This window comes from Epinephelus moara, chromosome 12 (assembly GCF_006386435.1).
Source record: "Epinephelus moara isolate mb chromosome 12, YSFRI_EMoa_1.0, whole genome shotgun sequence".
NCBI lineage: Eukaryota > Metazoa > Chordata > Actinopteri > Perciformes > Serranidae > Epinephelus > Epinephelus moara.
This window is the reverse complement of record NC_065517.1, coordinates 41,882,966-41,889,252: the sequence shown is the minus strand read 5'-3', so window position 1 is coordinate 41,889,252 and position 6,287 is coordinate 41,882,966. Positions and strand designations below refer to the sequence as shown.

The following is a 6,287-nucleotide window of genomic DNA, read 5'->3' as shown; positions in this document are numbered from 1 at the left end:
TTGTATAAATTAGCCTAGCAGCTAGCAGAGATTTCCTCTGCTCATATGAAGCCAGGATAAATCACACACAAGACTTAAAATGCTATTTTTGTGGAGGCCTTATTGTCTTCACAATTTATTGTTTCTTATCTGTGAAATTAAAGTAAATCAAAGCTTTGTTTCCACTGAGGGAAATGGTTTCAGCTTACAGAACCTAAGCCGTAGGTTAGGCATCGAGTCAGTGCAGAAGTATAAATCTTGCATAAGTGGTAATATGGTAGATGGATGTCGTTCAGTAGAAGGAAAATAGTTCCTACATGAAACTGCTCACAACAAGGTCTGTGGATTATCTTGAGTAACCAGGTCATGATTTCTGGAAAGAGACATTGATGTTGAGTTTTTCAAATTTATTTTTTGACACTTTGAGCTCCACAAGCTGAGTGACATCTAGTTCCATTATACTGGAGAGAAGGCAGACATCTCTACAGCTGATATCTCCAACACTCTGCAACTCACACCAGAACAGCGTAGATTGATAGATAGCACTACAGGTGAGAGGGAAATGAGCTGTCTCTTTTAGTCTTATGAGACCACTTTGGTGAAATCCGTGTTGCATTTTCTCTCCGCTGAATTGAACAACCAGATTTACAGACAAAACAAGAGTAAATTAATGTGCTGGGATTTATCATAACATATTTTCCACCTGCCTTATGCTACATGTTGGATTTTTGGGCCTCAGGTACCACCAGCCTGTCAGACAGTTGTACGGGTGAAAGAAAACCACTTGTTTTTAAAATACCTTTTCACGTCTGGATGCCTGACAGACCACTTTTGTACTGTGGTGGAAATATACCATTCCACCCAGTTTGTCGCAGCACTTAAGCAACAACATTGTGATTCTTCTTATCATGTGATACTCTAAGTATTGCAGTCGTATACTGTGATTTATTGCCACTAATCACTTTGTTGTGTCTGCAGTAGTGAACTGAAATAATGTAGTTTGGGAAAATTATATCAAAATGCTATTGAATTATGAATCAATGACATGACACACATACATGTGTTTTCTGAATTACTAATTTTGAGAACATTGGCTTTTATTTATTTATATTTGTATTAAAAGCCCTTAAAGGTGTGGTCACAATAGTGCATGTGGACATACCAAAGCTCTTCACTGTAACTAGAAGGGGATGGAGGTTGTTGTTAATGAGTGTTAAAGGTCCAGTGTGTCGGACTCAGGGGAATATATTGGCTGAAATGGAATATGATATAATAATTATGTTTTCTTTAGTGTGTAATCACCTGAAAATCAGAAGCTTTGTGTTTCCGTTACCTTTGAATGAGCCCTTTATATCTACACTGGGAGCAGGTCCTTGTAAATGGAGATCACTACGTTGCACCGCCATGTTTCTACAGTAGCCCAGAACGGACAAGCCAAACTATGCTCTAGACAGGGCCTTCCGCGTTGGCCACCATAGTTAGAAGGTCCTGAACTGTGTAGGACAAACAGTGAAGGTAAAACTGCTTTATTCAGCATTTTACTGGTTTTAATTACCCGTCCGATTGTTTTTGAGAAGAAGAGACCTCTGTGGATAATTTGGCTCCCAGTAAAGACCTCTTGAACATCTTGATCTTAAGTTATCGGAGAAAAAAGGTGAGCACATTCACAGATGTTAGGCTAGCGGTAGGCAACCTGCAGCTCTGGAGACGCGTTCAGCTCTTGAGCCCCTCTCTAATGGCTCCCCATGGCTTTGACCAAAAATTAGGCTTCATAGGAAATGAATCACTGTTTTTGATTATTTAATTTTTATTTATCATCATTGTAGGCCTAAAGTGATTCTTACATTATCCAACTGTAAAAGTGTGTAACCCACAGGCCTACAACACATTAAAATCCATTCAAATGTGAGTCATAGTTATGTCTATGGCCTGGTGCCGAACATCAAGAGTGGTGGCTCGTCTTGAGTGTGAAATTCAAAATCCAGAATAAGAACTTCTTGGGGGAATATATTGAATTTAATAGTGCATAAACAGATGTGTTTACTTTCACTGCAAGGTACCATATATTCATGAATACCTAACTGCAGAGTAGCCACCTAATGGTAAAACATATTAATGATAAGACCTAGTAGTAATGTGGATGAGCTAATTTAGACTTAAAGAGGTGGTGTTACCTTTATTATAAGGCTCAAATATATTTTGTGGCTCCAGACAGATTTAATCAATTTGTCTGGACCAAAAAGGACTCCTGTGGTAGTAAAGGTCGCTGACCCCTGTGCTAGGTTAATGGCCCGTCTCTGACATGCCAGACAGCATTAGAGAAACACTGATGTGGAACATGAAACTACTGTGTTTTTACCGGTTTAAATTATCGTATCTGTTTTGTTTTATGGAGGAGGAGACCTCTGTGAATAATGCAGCTCACTGTAAAACCTCCTAAATATGTGGATCAGGAATAAGTTGAGCACACATTATGAGAGAAACAGCAGGCACTGGGCAAGCCACTTCTGCGAGGTGCCGAACCATTCAGAAGAAACACTGATTTTTAACACGAAACTGCTTTATTTAGTGTTGAACGGGTTTTAACCACCTGATCTGATTGTTTTTGAGAGGAAGAGACCTCTGTGGATAATTCAGCTCCCAGTAAAAAAAACCTGAACAGTGAATTGTGGAGGAATTCTAACCAGGAGAAGTTTTAGCAGGTTGCAATTTGCAATCCTCACCACTAGATGTCACTAAATCTCCCTAAATCTTACACACTGCTCCTTTAAGGCTGGATGAGGACTTGAGAGAGCTGATGAAGTACTACTGTACTGTAAACTATATGTGAGGGGCCCTTTTTACCTCAACAGTGACCCCTAAACCTATCATAATAATGTCACTCACGGCTAACCAGGACACGCAATGATGACATCACTGTTTCCATGGTACATTAACATTGCTGTACATTCTAACTTTTTAAACCTTTGATGTTTGAGTGTGTTAATGTGTGATCCATCCTCAAAAACTGCTTCTGACCAGTGCACAGATGTGAACAAACATATTTTTGTATATATACATAGACAGATACAGTGGCCTGTGTGATAGCTTGCACGGAATTCATGAATTGCCTTAAAAGTTTTGTACCAAAGACTTGGATCATTTTAAAGATTTGTCAGACTCTTAATAACTTTGAAGAAATAAAATGCTGACTGTATAAATGGCCTTTTGTCAGTGATACACTCTCACATGATGGGTTCCAAAAGTTTCTGGACACTGATACTTTTTGGCTTTTGTTGTTTGGATATTTGGCTCCGTGCTCTCCACAGTCTGGATATCAGTTTGATATATTACACTGGCGAAAGTTGTATTAATCCAAGAATAGAAAATCTCCATTTTATCTCCCTGGCACGTAGCTGTGTTTCTCTTGGCTTTCACCAAAGGTCTGATCTGATTCTGTGCAGTTTCTCGCAGTTTCTCGCAGTTTGGACAGCCTGAGGAGGATCGTATCTGCAGCACAAAGTCAAACATGCCGGATATTTCTCTTGTGGAAAGCTGCCGAGTACAAATAATGTGTCACTGTTTAAAATATTTTTTATCTGAGTCACTCCCTGCCTTGTATTATCGTGTTTACTGTGAATGTTTTATTTTTCCCCAAGTTAATGATGTCTTTGTCTTCTTACAGCCTTTGAAATGACCACTAAAGCAGCCTGTAAATAAATAAACATGCAGTTATTAATTACCTGCTTGTATGAGTGCTTATGTATGCAAATATAACTTAACGCACACATGGGAATAATCACTTTTTTTTGGTCTTATTTCTGAGTGTCATATGAATAATATCCAGTGTCAAATATGCAGACCTCCTCACAGTAAGTTCCCTCTCTCCATCAGTTAGCTGACAGCCCAGACCAGGCATAGTTTCACATTCGACTAATTTCCCCTGAGGATTAATGGTCCCAGTCAGTCAAATGGTCAGAGTGCTAATGGTTTTAGTGGGGCTTATGAGCCAGGGCCTGAGCCAGAGTGCACTGGCTTATTATGGGTCATAGACAGACGCCAAATGTAGCAGAGCATAGTGACCTCACCCTGTGGTGGAGTCGATCCTGACTGCAGTCATATCCAGGAGTGGTCGCACACTTCTTTTAGATTTAAAATGGGAAGCTAATGTTCTGAAGCTGCTCAAACTGTTAGGTAACAGAATAATATTCAGAAAGGTCAAGCAATGCTTTAAAAAATAGAGTCATGTGATCCAAGTCTTTCATTCCTAATCTGATGCAAGGCCTTCCCTGTAACTAATACATTGTTTTTGTATTCTATCAAGTAACAGTTCTATAAGTAAACTAGTAGCTCTACTCACACACATTTCAGTACCTTTGTTAGCTTTGTATAATAGATATTTTTTCAGTCTTAAGTTCAAGTCACAGCTATCACGTCTATAGTTATTTATGTTAGTATGAAGAGTTACAGGTGCTGCAGGTGCTGCAGGAACAGTTATTGTGGAGGGGGATATACACTGTCATTACACAAACCCATGTATTATGGATGGATTACTGGATGAGCCTACCAGGCACAGGCTCACAGGCCCAAAGAGTCAAGAGTCCCCCCTGACCTTCACCTGCAAAATGTCACTTGGATTAACATGATTAACATGATTAACATGTACCTACCAGGAGGAGACATAAAAGAATGATATCAATGGCAGCAGCAATCATTTATCATCCCTGTTATATGGCAGCTAATCTCATCCTCTGCTCAGAGAGTTAGGAACTCTTTAGCATTTGTAGACATTTTCAGCCACTCTGATTCCTCTTTAAAGGGATAGTGCACCCAAAAATGAAGATTCAGCCATTATCTACTCACCCATATGCCGAGGGAGGCTCAGGTGAAGTTTTAGAGTCCTCACATCACTTGCAGAGATCCAAGGGGAGAGGAGGTAGCAACACAACTCCACCTAATGGAGGCTGACGGCGCCCCAGATTCAAACGTCCAAAAACACATAATTGAAACCACAAAATATCTCCATACTGCTCATGCTGGGGGCTTTCACATGTCTGTACCCAGGGGCCTGTTGTCTCATAATCCACCCATGCTATGTACTGGTTGCCACTTGATAAAGCTGTCTTACAGCTTGTATTAATATGGTAACAGTAGTATCACAATTTAAGAACCCCCAGGACACCACATAACTACACTGAGACATAAAATGGGTGCTAAAGACATTTTCTGTAAAAACAAACAACCTGTAATAACATGTTTTAAATAAGTATCTTTACATTTGACAGAGCACACACTCCAACTTCAAATCTGTCCTAAGCCTGATGGTATAACAACAACCCACTGTTAATGATCCTATGTGTACTCTCTGCTCTTCCAAAGTGATTGGCAGTTATTTTCACATGTTTTGGGAGTGTACCCCAGTGGCTGAGTTTTGGAAGATGGTTGCCTTTAATCTCTCTAAGTTGTTTAAGATCAGATTGCCCTGTTCGCCTGCTACACTCTTTTTGAATGATTTGTCAAGGCTGGGTTTGACACTGGACAAGAGAAGAGCACTGCTGGCTGGACTTATGGCTGCAAAAAAACTAGTTGCCACATGTTGGAATCCTCCACATTCACTCTCTTTTCGAGCATGGGTTTTAACATATTTGGATGTTGTTTATTTGGAGTTGTTGACAGCTAGAGTCCACGGAGCAAAAGAGTCAGCAATAGAGACTTGGCATTCACTTTGAACTATCCTCTGTGGGTTTCAGGTGTAATATGTGACTGAGGTATGGAGTTCTGGATCTATCTATCTATCTATAATTTTTTTTCATTATTATTATTATTTAATTTTTATTTATTTTATTATAAATATATATATATATATATATATAATTAAAAAAATGTTTTTTGTTATTTTACGTATTATTTTTTATTATTATTTTATTTTAGTGGTTTATTCATATGTATCTGTATATATGCATATGTATAGGTATGTATGTGAATATATATTTTATGCTCTATTTTTGTAACGTCCATATACCTATCTATATCTTTCTTTAAAATATAATACAAATTTGATCACAAAAAAACAAACAAACAACAACCCACTATTCTGGTGCTGAACACTAAGTGTTTGCATAGTGACCAAGTTTTAGTATCATGAAGATAACTGTCAGTGGTGCAGGTAAAGTATTAACAGCATAATTCTTGGCTGTCCTGACAATACACATTTCTTTTGCATTTCAAGGTTCACAGTTCTTTATTGTCAAATGAACAAAAATTACAAGAACATTGAAAAAATTGGGTCACACGCTCCCTCCAACAATGTATTATATAATAATAATAAT

General features: G+C 38.5%; 1 protein-coding gene across 2 annotated transcripts in view; it reads right to left on the bottom strand.

Annotated features, from left to right (window-relative positions):
- Positions 1-6,287, bottom strand: part of LOC126398287 (zinc finger protein DPF3) — a 423,217-nt gene that overhangs the window by 229,653 nt on the left and 187,277 nt on the right. The window lies entirely within an intron of this gene.